Source organism: Nannospalax galili, unplaced genomic scaffold (genome assembly GCF_000622305.1).
Source record: "Nannospalax galili isolate Female #2095 unplaced genomic scaffold, S.galili_v1.0 scaffold861, whole genome shotgun sequence".
Classification (NCBI taxonomy): domain Eukaryota; kingdom Metazoa; phylum Chordata; class Mammalia; order Rodentia; family Spalacidae; genus Nannospalax; species Nannospalax galili.
Genome location: NW_008345581.1, coordinates 2,514,193 through 2,527,730, shown reverse-complemented (window position 1 = coordinate 2,527,730; position 13,538 = coordinate 2,514,193). Strand labels below are relative to the sequence as shown.

General features: G+C 38.0%; 1 pseudogene; it reads right to left on the bottom strand.

Annotated features, from left to right (window-relative positions):
• Positions 1–10,463: 10,463 nt before the first annotated feature.
• LOC103740973 lies at positions 10,464–12,012 on the bottom strand (annotated as a pseudogene).
• Positions 12,013–13,538: the final 1,526 nt, after the last annotated feature.

Sequence of the window (13,538 nt, the reverse complement as noted above, 5' to 3'; positions counted from 1 at the left end):
TCTCATTTCTGGTCAGTTCATTTGTATTTGAATATTAAACATTTTATTGAAGCCCTTGATTACAGATTTGGCTCATAAGTGAAGAAAAAAATAAACCAAACAAAGAAATAGTCAAATACCTGACATTCTAATGACTTATAAATGTTTTTTATTATGATACTTTTTTAAAAGCTCATGCAAATAATGGATTTTACAGAATCAACTTGAATATGGGAACTCCGGTAAAGGAAGAGAATTCCTGCCCATAATAATATAAAAAAACAAAATGAATGTGCATTTATAAGATGTAGTAAGAAGCTACATGTTAATTAATGAAACATGAACATAAAATATGAATTGTGGCTAAGACCTTGTATACAGGTAAGCAAAGTGTGAGCCCATTTAGGTAGTGGAAATGAGACAGCAATAGAACATGTTTAAGAGAGTTGGGTGTGCATCTGTGGATGTGACTGTATCTATGTGCTATCAGTAAGGACAAGAGGAGGAAGAGAATGTTTCAAGACAATGTCTTAGATTAAATTTTAAGAGATAGCCCAATTCTATGTACCCAAGTCAGGATTACTTGGGCTGATTATTACCAAAGTTGATGACCTGGAATTTTCTGGCATGAGTCTCTCATTATTTTCACCATGAAATTGAAAGAATTGGCATGGATCTCAATCAAAGTTCAGGTACCAATGGGACCATCACTAGGAGATCCTAGTGGTTCTAAATGTAATAGTTCAGAGGTAAAGTGGCAAATGGACTTCTTATTCTGTGCACCAGTTGCATGTTTGACAAATTATGTATGCCTTTGAGCTTCAGTTCCTTCCTCTATAAGCTGAGAATAATAGTAACAGTTATTTCAAGATTGTTAAAAGGATGGCCACAGAGTCCAAGCTCAGCATTGGACATGTGGAGGGCTCAAGCAGTACTCACCACCACCACCACCACCACCACCATCATCATCATCATCATCATCCAGAATCAGCTTTCTCAGTGACCATTTCCATATCACAATGCATAGTATGTTACTTAGCTTCAGTTCATCCCATCTAGAACCGTTGACCTTCCTGGTTGATACTTGCCATAACTAACACCCTACCAAATGACCTAGTGACCACATCCTGCTTCTACCTCAAGCTTTTCAAAATACTTTTTCTTTTAAAGCCAATGAATTAGGTTCATATTTGAAATTAAAATATTATCAGATAAATTTAGGCACTGAGTGTCGAGAATGTATCTGAGTGTCAGCTTTAGCCAAACAAACCATCTTTTACCCAAGAGAGGGTGATTAGTTGATAAAGTATACATCATCTTGATTTCAAGCCCTAGAGGCCATCAAGGGTATCCTGATGCTAAAGATATCACTATTTTAATGATCTCTGCTGAAGAGTATTAAAAAAAGAGCTGTGCTTTCAGACCTTAAGACTTATTGCTTATATTTTCACAGCTTTCTTAAAGTAAAAAGGGGTGTTGTGGAAAATGATAAAATTTATCATTTATAGCGAAATATTAATGTAGCAGCAGGAGATTCGATGAGGCCATCTATCTATGAGCATTCAGATTTCAAAGGAAGCATAAACAGGAAATTAATGGTTTGTCTAGTGTAAGAGACAAATAAATGCAAATGTGGGCTCATTAATATCAAGTGGATGACTTCTTGGTTTATGGGGTTTGGATTGATTTTGTCAAAGGCCAATAGATTTATTTTTTAAAAGTCTTTGAAATTTTGCATCCATACACCCATTATTGAGAGAAGTAAAACTCACAGCACTCCCGGATAGCCTCTCCTCCTCCTCTTCTTTCCCCCTTCCTAGATGTTGCTTTACTGAGATAAAGTTCTCACATTAGGACTCACTTTCACACTGAAATATGTCCCTTGTAGGAACTGCTATAAACGTCAGCATTTTCCACAGCATTAGTTTATGGGCAGAGTGAATTTTAATGGCATCATAATCTCATGGCAATCAATTGTGGTGCTTGGGAAAAAAAAAAGCTCTGGGGTGCCCATTAAACGGGCTTTGCATCACTTTTAATGCTCTGAAATCTTGAAGTCTCTCTCTGTCTTTCCTATTTGTCTATAGACAAAATAGTTTTTCTTTTTCTCCCCATTTTAGGCTGAAATAGCATTAAACACTTTTAGTTACTATTTAATTCTCTGAAAAGGAGAAAAAAGCCATCTTCCCTCTTTCACTTGAACAAGGTACAGATCTCTTGGTTCTGATACAATATGAGAAACCAGGGCAGGAGTTTTGGTAGGTTTTCACTTCTCTCTAGAATGGCGAGTTCTTCTACTGTAGACTCTAGCTGTTGTGATTAAGTTATTTGGAGAGGAGTGGTCCAGGTATTGTAAAGAAACCAAACACAGCAGCACCTACTCTCTTTGATCTGATGTTCTGTGATGTCCATCTCCATCACCTCAGATTTGAACTCTCCATCTCTGTTTCTATATAGCACATACATGAATGTGGAACACAGGTCCCATGCGGGTGATCACAATCACCTGAAGAGAGTGTGTTGCTTTCTGGCTTCCAGTTGCACTCATGTGTTTTGTCTTCAGGAGTTGACACGAATCACATGTGGGATGCATTCTTTTTGTTTTGTTTTGTTTTTTTCAGGTTAACCGTATTTGTATTTCTTAACCAGTTTGTGGTACTTTCTTGTTTTAAAACCTCTGTTCCTCTTTAGGTTTTCTGTACACAACAAACTAATTGGGGCTTGGTTTTGTAGTTGGTTCCCCACAAACTCAAAAGTGAGGGAAATAATATTATCAATTGAGAGCTCAATTGTGAGTCCAGTACACGAAGAAGAACAAAGGTTTGCAAGGTAACCATACCAAGGAGAAGACCTTGAAAGGTGCGGTTGACTGTGACTGGACTGACTGTTCACCAAATGATGATGAACAAATGTGTCAGTTAGGTGTTTATTTACCAAAGTGGATCAAAGGGAATGCCACAGAAACAAATGATGACATTCTCTTGCTAGTCCCATCATAGAAGTATCAGAGTTGAAGGATGGTAGAGACAATCCTTCCCATGAAATGTCTGCATCAAGATGCATTAGCCAGCACCGTTTATGAAAGCAACTATCTAGAACATCTTTCCATCCCCAACTCCTCCCTCTGACAGTCTGTCTCACCCATCCACAGCCTCAGGTTGACTACAGTTAATTGCACCAGACTGGACGCTTCTATGGAATTTGCCACCTGAATGTTTGAATTGTGATTCTGGATAATCTCAATTGGTTCTAATTGGGGACATCAAATTTGATAGCCTTAAAGTGATTGCATTTGGTCATGAGGATGTTCAATCTTTAGAATCAAATCAGCGAGGAGACAGAGAAAGGGAAGAAAAGAAAATGGAGTCAGTGGTGGGGCAGGACTTGAGGTCTCAAAGCTTCTCAGTTTGGGAGACTAACTTGATGAAGTCAGGCTGTGCTCTTTGCCTTAGACATGCTCTGACTTCTCATACACAGCCCCTAGCGTTAGTTTGGTTTGTTCAGGGGGTCTTTGGTACCTGTGGAGGGAGAGGACATTTGCTGTCTCTATGTAACTATCTCAGGAGTCCTCACTGCTCAGGCAGGCTTCTGATTCTCACTGGCCCCAGTGGAGGGGGTAGGGGAGAGGTGCTCGTCATGCTGACTCGGGCCCTCCATTTTGCTGCTTCTTGTTAAGACAGGAAATGGGCATGTTGGCTGGTTAGATGAGACTTGTATAACTGCCTGGGGCATTAGTCCATGGAAGGTGGGCATGTCCTGCAGATACAGGCAGAATCCAACTTCAGAGTGAAGAAGCTTGTCTCATTGCTTGAATCCACTCGAATCCACTCAGGTCCAGTCTTACTGTCCACTTGATTTTCACAGCTACAAAAATCTGACAACTGATTTAGAAGAACTATCTTAGATTTTTAAAATTGTCATCTTTTTTTCTTTAAGAAAACAATCTGTGCTTTTACAAAGTCCTTATTTTTAAGGCTTTCAAAAAAAAAAACTTTTGGAAATGTTTAAGTTTATGAGGAAAATGATAAAATATCCAGGGTTTGTTTTAAAACTCCAGGAAATTATATGGAAGTGGAGTAGAGGAATAAAATAGACGGGCGATGGGTTTCTAATCTGCATTCAGAATGGCTGGTAACTTTTATAATAAGAATGGAAGGCAACTGATAGAACTGCCACCTTGTGCTCATGTATCGGTGGCACTACAGCGAGCCAGCCTCGCTCTCCTTTCCCACATTTCTTATGAAGGACTGTTAAGCTCCTTTGTTTTTATTTGTTTTTGTTTCCTAAGCATCATTTAAAGGTTTTTTTCTCTATGCCACACGGAGGGCACAGGATCAAGAGACCAGAGATAAATAAACATGTCTGCTTTTGAGAAACGTAGGCCCTTAAAGAAGGCATTTACATATTTATGTTGAACCTGTACATTGATCACTTAGGGATTTATGATCTTTTAAATTCTTTTAACCCCCTCCCCCCAAAAACTTCTCAGTTGCTGCTGAAAGCTTAAAATTAAGTATATGTAAGACAGAGAGAGAAGCATGTTATGACACGAAAAGCTGATCCAAAATGAGTGCCCTTTAGTTTATGTGGCATTCAGCTACACAATGCCAGAATGTACTTATCTGGGACAGCTACAGCTTTAATTTCCTCTTAGAAAAGGAACTTTGAAATTTATTTTATTATTAATTATATACGCTTCATTATGCCCTGTTCTAGTTCATTCTCTCCCCCCATCACACTCCCCATAACCTCTGTCTGCCTCCCTCTGCCTTCTAAGTAGTCCTGCGTTCACATCACATTCCTTTCATTACCCTTGCTAACTCCCCTTAATATTTTGCCTCCCTCATTTCACGATTCCCTTCCTGGTTTCATGGCTTATATACATGCGTGCACACATATACGTATGTACACATAAATAAATCTTGTATATATAGTTTGTGTGTGTATGTGTAGGTGTGTGTACCTGTTCATTTTTATGCATTTGCATCTGTGTGCATGTACATGTGGAGGTCAGAGATCAACTTTGGGTGTTATTCCTCGGGAACTGTCCACCTTGTTCTTTGAGACAGGCTCTCTTTAGAATCTGGAATTTGCGGATTAAGCTAGGCTGGGTGACTAACAGGATCTGTCACAGGATCTGTCTGTTTCTGCCTCCCCACTGATGGGATTACAAGCGAATGTCATGATGCCTGGATTTTTTTTTAACTTTAAAAAATTTATTTATTTATATTTATTTATTTATTTATTTATTTATTTATTTATTTGATGTGTTAAGAGGCTTAAGAGACATGAAGACCAAAAGAGAGAAGTCTACAAGCAACCAAGCAAACATTGCCCGAAGACTTCAAAGATACCCTGCGGGAAAACAGGGCTGGAAGGCTGGGTAGGTTCCTACATGCGTCTAAGAAACAGGAAGTTCTGACATTTTCTAGATTCTCAATTCATCACTTTCTTTTTAAAAAAAATAATTTATTGAGAATTTCACACAAGCATATAAGGTGTTTTGATCAAATCCATACCCACTCCCTCCCCTCCAACTCCTCCTATATCTCCCCATTACTTTTTTCTGATAACTTCATGGATTCTTTCTTCTTCTTTGATTTATTTGTTTGTTTTTTAAAAATATTTTCTTTATTATTTTTATTTTTTTAATGTGTATGAGTGTATTGCCTGCCTGTATGTGAGTGCACCCGTGTCGTGCAATGCTGCAGAGTTCAGAAGAAGGCTTCGGATTCCCCTGGAACTGGAGTTAAGTATGGTTTGTAGCTGCCATGTGGGTGCTGGGAATGGAACCTGGGTCTTCTGCAAGAGCAATCAGTTCTTGTAACTGCTGAGACATCTCTCTTTTTTTTAATGGGGCTTTTGGCTACTCTAACATTTCCCCCTCTGAAGAGGTATCCCTAAAATCTTTTAAGGAATTAGTCCCTGCCTGGTAGTGGGATGATAGGAGCCTACTGCTATATGTAAATAAAGCATACTATGAGCACCTATCAGCTGAAGCATTGGCTACTGCCCCCACACTATATTTTCCCTAATCCCCACTGAATAAATGGAGTTGTTTCACTGAATCTAGAGCTGTTTCACTGAGTCTGGAGCTGTTTGTATCACTGAACCTGCCTCCCCAGAAGGGCTTTCTTTTGTCAATGCTCACTGGACATCCTGACCTCATTCTGCTCCCTTTGTCTTCGTGGAACGGTGGCCAATGACCCACAAGGAAAGGAAGAGACTCCACAATTATGTGTATATTGTTTTTGTCTCATCCTTTATATATAACAAACCTATACAGGCCTTTATCGCTTGCTTAGGCTTTCTCATTTTTCTGTCTATTTTGGAAAATATCTCCATTCTGATATCATTTTAACATCTTTTACATTCTCATTTTCTTTTTTTAAAAAATAATTATGAGACACAATAGCATTGAGAAAAAAATAAATTTTCCATCTGTTGTGAGATTTCTTTTCCTGGGGATGCTAAGCAATGCTTATTCCCTTTCAAGGTTCTAGTGGCAAGCCAATGTTTGATTAAAGTTTTATTGGGGAACCAATGAATTTATTGACCTTACTTACTGAGATAACTGAGGTGTATGTATGACCTGAGGGTATGCACACTGGAAAGCCTTTACTCAGCATGGGTCATGCCTTCTCTTTCTAGCCTTCCCCAGATTGTATACTTTAGCCCTCCCCAAATCCAGGAGACCATGTGTGATTAGGGCCAAATTACATACAGTTGGCTGGGAAGAGTGGCTGGATACTCTGATGAGGGTCCAATGACCCTGTTTACCACTCCTTTAATGAATGAGCACAACTGTCAACAAGCCCAACTGTGACGATGTTCAGCAATCAGGCACAGCTGAAGTCGATGATGGTAGTTGTTTTATGTAGAAGGGGCTGCTGTATAGCATCATCTTATTAAAAGGACCTGGAATTTAAAAGTATTTGGTGCTAGGTATGAGGGAGAACATATGTCATTTGTTTTTCTGAGTCTGTGTTACTTCATTTAGTATAACAGTTTCTAGATCCATCCATTTACCTGCAAATATCATTATTTTATCATTCCTCACTGCTGAGTAGAACTCCATTTTGTAAATATACCACATTTTTGTTAATCACTGGTCAGTTGAGGGACACTTAGGTTGCTTCTATCTCTTAGCTATTGTGAAAAGAGCAGCACCAAACATGGTTGTACAAGTGTCTCTACAATAGGATGAGTCCTTTGGGTATATGCCAAGGAGTGGTAAAACCAGGTCATATGGTAGGTTCATTTTTAGTTTTTTCAGAGTTCTCCACACTGTTTTCCATAGAGACTGTACGAGTTTGCAATTCCACCAGCAGTGAATGAGCATTCCCCTTTCTCCACATCCTCACCACCATTTGGTATCATTTGTTCTCTTCATCCTAGCCAGCCTGACTGGGATAAGGTGATACCTTAGGGTGGTTTTAATTTGCATTTCCCTAATTACTAACGCTGTTGAACACTTTATGAGATGTATTTTAGCAATCTTTCTTTCTTCCTTTGAGAACTCTGTTTAGCTCTTTAGCCCATCTTTTCACTGGGTCATTTGGTTTCTCAATTCTTTGTTTTTTGAGTTCTTTATATATTCTGGGTGTTAAACCTCTGTCAGATGTCTCACTGGTGAAGATTTTTTCCAATTCTGTGGGTTTTCTCTTCTCTTTTTTGATTATTTCTTCTGCTGTACATAGCCTTTTAGTTTAATAAGGTCCCTCTTGTCGACTTTAATTCCTGAGCAACTTCTCTCTGGTTTAGAAAATCCTTTCCTACACCTATATTTTGTAAGTTACTGCCAATATTTTCTTCTAATAGTTTCAGGGTTTCCAGTTTCACATTGAGGTCTTTGATCCATTTGGACTTGACTTTTGTGTAAAGTATAAGATAAGGATCTAGTTTCATTCTTCTACAGGTGGAGATCCAGTTTTGCCAGCACCATTTGTTGAAGACGCTGTTTCCTGCATTGTGTGTTCTTGGCACCTTTGACAAATATCAGGTGGCTGAAATTGTATGTACTTGGGTTTAGATCTTCAATGATGTTCCATTGATCTGTGTGTCTATTTTTGTGCCAGTACCATGCTGTTTTTATGACTATAGCTCTGTAGTACACTTTGAGATCTGGTATAGCAATCCTCCCAGCATTGCTCTTTATGCTCAGGGTTGCATTGGCTATCTGGGGTCTTTTGTGCTTCCATATGAATTTAAGGATGGCTTTTTCTAATTCTTTGAAGTATGTCATGGGGATTTTGATTGTGATTAGATTGAATCTACATGTTGCTTTTGGTAGGATGGTCATTTTCACAATATTAATTCTTCTACTCCGTGAGCATGGGAGGTCTTTCCATCTCCTTCCTCAATCTCTTTCTTTAATGATTTAAAATTTTCATTGTATAGCTCTTTGGTGTCTTTGGTCAGATTTATTCCAAGACATTTTTTTTTGCAGCTATTGTGAATGGGAGCATTTGCCTTTATTCTTTCTCAAATTGCTTGTTATTGATATATAGGAAGGCTACTGATTTTTGTAGATTGATTTCATAATCTGCCATTATACTAAAAGTATTGATCAGTTTAGGAGTTTTCTGGTGGAACTTTTCGGATCTCTTAGGTATAGTATCCTATCACCTGCAAAAAAGGGATAGTTTGACCTTTTCTTTTCCAATTAGTTCTCCTTTCATTTCCCTCTCTTGCCTTATTGTTCTAGCAAGAGTTTCAAGGACTATGTTGAAAAGGAGTGGAGATAGTGGACATCCTTGTCTGGTTCCTGATTTCAATGGAAATGCTTCCAGTTTTTCTCTATTTAGAATGATGTTGGTTGTGGGTTTGTTGTAAAATAGCTTTAATTATGTTGAGGTATGTTCCCTCCAGTCCAATTCCCTCTAAGACATTGAACATAAATGCATGCTGAATTTTGTCAAAAGCCTTTTCTGCATCTATTGAGATGACGATATGGTTTTTGTCTTTGAGTCCATTTATATGATTAATGATGTTTATTAACTTGTGTATATTGAACCATCCCTGCATCTCTGGGATAAAGCTGACTTGATCATGGTGAATGATCTTTTTGATGTCCATCTGTATGTGGTTTACAAGTATTTTGTTGAGAATTTTTGCATCTATGTTCATCAAGGATATGGGTCTATATTTTCCTTTTTTGGTTGTATTTTTACTTGGTTTGGGTATTAGAGTGATGCTGGCTTCACAGAAGGAGTTTGGGAGTTCTCCCTCTGTTTCTATCATTTTGAATAATTTAAGTAGTATTGATTGGAGGTCTTCTTTGAATGTCTGGTAGAATTCTGTTGTAAATCTATCGGCACATGGGCTTTTTTTAGTTGGGAGGCTTTGTATAACTGTTTCAGTTTCCTTATATGTTATAGGTCTGTTTAAACTGTTGATCTCTTCTTAGTATAACTTTGGTGGTTCCCATGACTTTAGATATCCATCCATTTCTTTTAAATTTTCAAATTTAGTAGCATATAGGTTTTTTAAAAAATATTCCCTTATAATGGTCTGGATCTTTGGGGTTCCTGTTGTGATGTTTCCCCTTTCATCTCTGATTTTGTTGATTTGGATTTGCTCTTTATTTTGGTTGACTGGGCTAAGTGTCTATCTTGTTTAGCTTTTCAGAGAACCAGTTCATAGATTCATTGATTCTTTGTATTATTTTCTTTGTTTCTATTTCATTAAGGTCTACTCTGATTTTTGTTGTTTCTTTCTCTTCTGCTGGGTTTGGGTTTCATTTGTTCTTGCCTTTCCAGCATCTTGAGTTGCAGTGTTAGGTCATTTATTTGGGTTCTTTCTAATTTTTTTGAAGCATTTAAGACATATTTATTTTGATATCTTTATTCCTTGGTATATATAATACATTTGAATTTCCATTTAATATTTTTGTTTTGTGGACAGAATCTTCATTTGGGCAATGCCCTTTAGACTTGCAGACCTTCTAAAACCTTAACCCTTAAACACATAATTCTACCTCTAAACTAAGAATTTGGGAGTTAAATAAAATGAGAGACCGTCACTTTTATTTACATATTTGTACATATTTGAATCTTGTTCTAATCACTGACTTGTTTCCAATATGAAAACCACATTTAAAGTAACTTCATCAGTTTTATTCAAATACAGCTGTTCATGTCCCATACTCAAGCTCCTTCCTTATGAAGTAGATTCCACCTCACTGAATCAGAAATAACGTTAATACAGTGAAGTCCAATCTTCTATAAATAGCATGAAGTGCAGGCTGAAAACTTCCCAGGATACTACTATACAGTCTTTCCTTCACTGTTAAAGCACTGAAAGAAGATATTTACTTAAAATATAGATACAAGATTATTTCATTTTGTTCAAACCTTTAAATGGCTCCCCAAAGTCTCATAATTCCATCCTAAAAATTCTTGGAACTGTGAGTTTATGCTGTTCAAAAATGTGACCTCTACAAAAGATTCCAGATTTCAGAAAAAAAAAAACCTTCTTCTAATTTAAAAGTTGATTGCTTTGCCAAACGATGCAGCTAGGTTTGCTTCTCTAAAAGCTTCTGATAAAGTCGGATGTGCGTGGCAGACTCTAGCTATGTCTTCACAGGACGCTCTACATTCCAAAGCCAGGGCAGCTTCATTTACCATTTTTCCAGCGTCTGGTCCTAGAATGTGTGCTCCCAGTGCTCTGTCTGTTGATTTCTGTCCAAGAATCTTCACCGTGCCATCTGGGTCAGCATTTGTTTTAGCTCTGCTGTTTGCTGCAAATGTGAATTTCCCAACTTTGTACTCAATACCCTCTTCTTTCAACTGTTCTTCTGATTTGCCAACCCAAGCAACCTCAGGGTGTGTGTAAATCACCGATGGCACACAATTACAGTCAATGTGCACAACACCACCAGCCATGGTTCAACACAGATGATACCTTCATCTTTTGCTTTGTGAGCCAGCAATGGACCAGCAGTCACATCCCCAATAGCATAGATATTTGGAATTTTAGTTTGGAATCTGGTATTGACTGGAATTCTACCTCTGGGATCTAGCTCAATTCCAAGCTCTTCTAGTCCCAAATTCTGAGTAAAGGGTCGTGGACCAATGCAAACCAAGAGAACATCACAAGTGATAACTTCAGCTTTGCCACCAGAAGCAGCTTCAATAGATACATCAATTTTCCCATCTGACTTCCTGATGGCACCAGTAACTTTGGTATTCAGTTTAAATTTAAACCCTTGCTTTTGAAGTATGCGTTGAAAATTTTTGGTATCTCCATGTCAATTCCAATTCCACCCACATGACCCAAAAATTCAACTGCTGTCACATCTGCACCAAGTTTTTGCCACACTGAACTCAATTCTACACCAGTTACTCCTGCACCAATAACAACCAACTTTTCTGGCACTTTTTTTAAAGATAAAGCTCCTGTAGATGATACTATTGTATCTTCATCAATCGTGACTCCAGGCAAAGGGGTTACTTCTGAACCCGTAGCTATAAGAATTTTGGTACCAATAATCTGAGTGCTGCCACCTGCTTTTGTAGCCGTCACCTGATTTTTGCCAGTTATCTTCCCAAATCCATTGACGTGAACAACTTTATTGTGTTTGAATAAGTGGGCAATTCCACCTGTTAATGCTTTTACTGCAGACCTCTTCTGCTCCATCATCTTTTCTAAATTCAAGCAAACTTCTGATATTTCAATTCCCCTAGATGCAAAATCTTTTCCATGGGTCAAATGGTAATAATGAGTCATTCAATAAAGCCTTGGAAGGAATGCAGCCAACATTTAAGTATGTTCCACCCAGTGTTTCATTCTTCTCAATGCAAACTGTCTTAAAGCCTAACTGGGCAGCTTCAATGGCAGCAACATATCCTCCAGAGGCAGAACCTATCACTGTTACATCAGCATCAATTGATTGGTCTGTGTAAGTTCTTAGGGAACTGCAGAAACTCCTTGTAGGCCATGAGATAGTTGACTGAAATGGCCCCTCTTGGCCAAGGAGCAGTACACATGGCTCCAGCTCTGCATTTTGCCTCAGTGCTGGCCTTTCTGCCAGTGCTTTCCCTCTAATTTTTAATGTAGGCACTTAGAGCTATAAACTTCCCTCTTAGGACTGCTTTTAAAGTGTCCCAGAGGTTGTGTTGTGTTGTATTGCCCTTTTCATTGAATTCCGGGAATACTTTTATTTCTTTCTTGATTTCTCCTTTGACCCACTCATTGTATAGGAGTGTGTGGTTTAATTGCCATGAGTTTGTGTAGTGACTAGGGCTTTTTCCAGTGTTGATTTTGAGCTTTATTGCATTGTGGTCTGATAGAATGAATGGAATTATTTCAATTTTTTTTGTATTTGTTGAGGCTTGTTTTGTGGCCCAGTATGTGGTCAATTTTTGAAAAACTTCCATGGGGTGCTGAGTAGAGTGTGTTCTTTGGTATTCGAAAGCTGTCTGTTAGGTCCATTTGATGTATGGTATCATTTAATTCAGATATCTGTTTATTCTTTATCCAGTTGACCTGTCTAATGGAGACTGTAGGGTATTGAAGTTCCCTACTATTACTGAGTTGGGGTTAATCTGTGTCTTAAAGTCCTGTAGTGTTCTTTTTATGAATTTGGGTGCACCAGAGTTTGGTGCATATATGTTAAGGATTGTAATATCTTCTTGGTTAGCTGTTCCTTTGATCAGAATAAAGTGACCCTCGTTATTTCTTCTGATTAGTTTTACTTCAAAGTCCATTTTATCAGATACTAGAATTTCAATCCCTGCTTGTTTCTTAGTGCCATTTGCTTGGAATATTCTTTTCCATCTTTTTACCTTAAGGTAGTGCCTGTCCTTGATGGTGAGATGGGTTTCTTGCAGACAGCAAAGAGATGGAGTTTGTTTCTTAATCCATTCACTTAGCCTGTGTCTTCTGACTGGGGAGTTCAGTCCATTGATACTTAAAGTTATTGTTGAAATAAGTATTTTGGTTGCTGTCATTTTGATTTCTGTTTGTGTTCTCTGTCTAGTTTTGTGTTTCCTAGATTATACCTTTATTTATTTTCTTTTCTTGCCCCTGGGGTATAGTTGTTTCTCTCTGCTCTCTGTATTGCTTCAAGTATTCATTGAAGGGCTGGTGTTGTGGACATGTATTCTTTCAGGCTATTTGTGTCATGGAAGATTTTTCTTTCCCCCTCAACTATAATAGACATTTTTTGCTATTCTGGGCTGGCATCTAATTGTCATGTAGAACTGGAAATACCTTGGTCCAGGCTCTTCTGGCTTTCATAGTTTGCATTGATAAGTCAGCTGTAATTCTGATGGGCTTTCCTGTGTATGTGACTTGTTATTTTTCTTATGATGCTTTCAGTATTCTCTCTTTGTTCTGTACATTTAGTGTTTTTACTATGATATGTCGTGGGGAGTTTCTTTTCTGATCCTGTCTATTTGGTGTTCTATGTGCTTCCTGGATTTATATGGGAATGTCTTTCCTTGATTTCAGGAAATTCTCTTCTATAATCCTTTTTAAGATCTGGTCAATACCATTAACCTGAAATTCTTCTCCTACCTCTACTCCTATGATCTGTAAATTTGATTTTGGGAAAT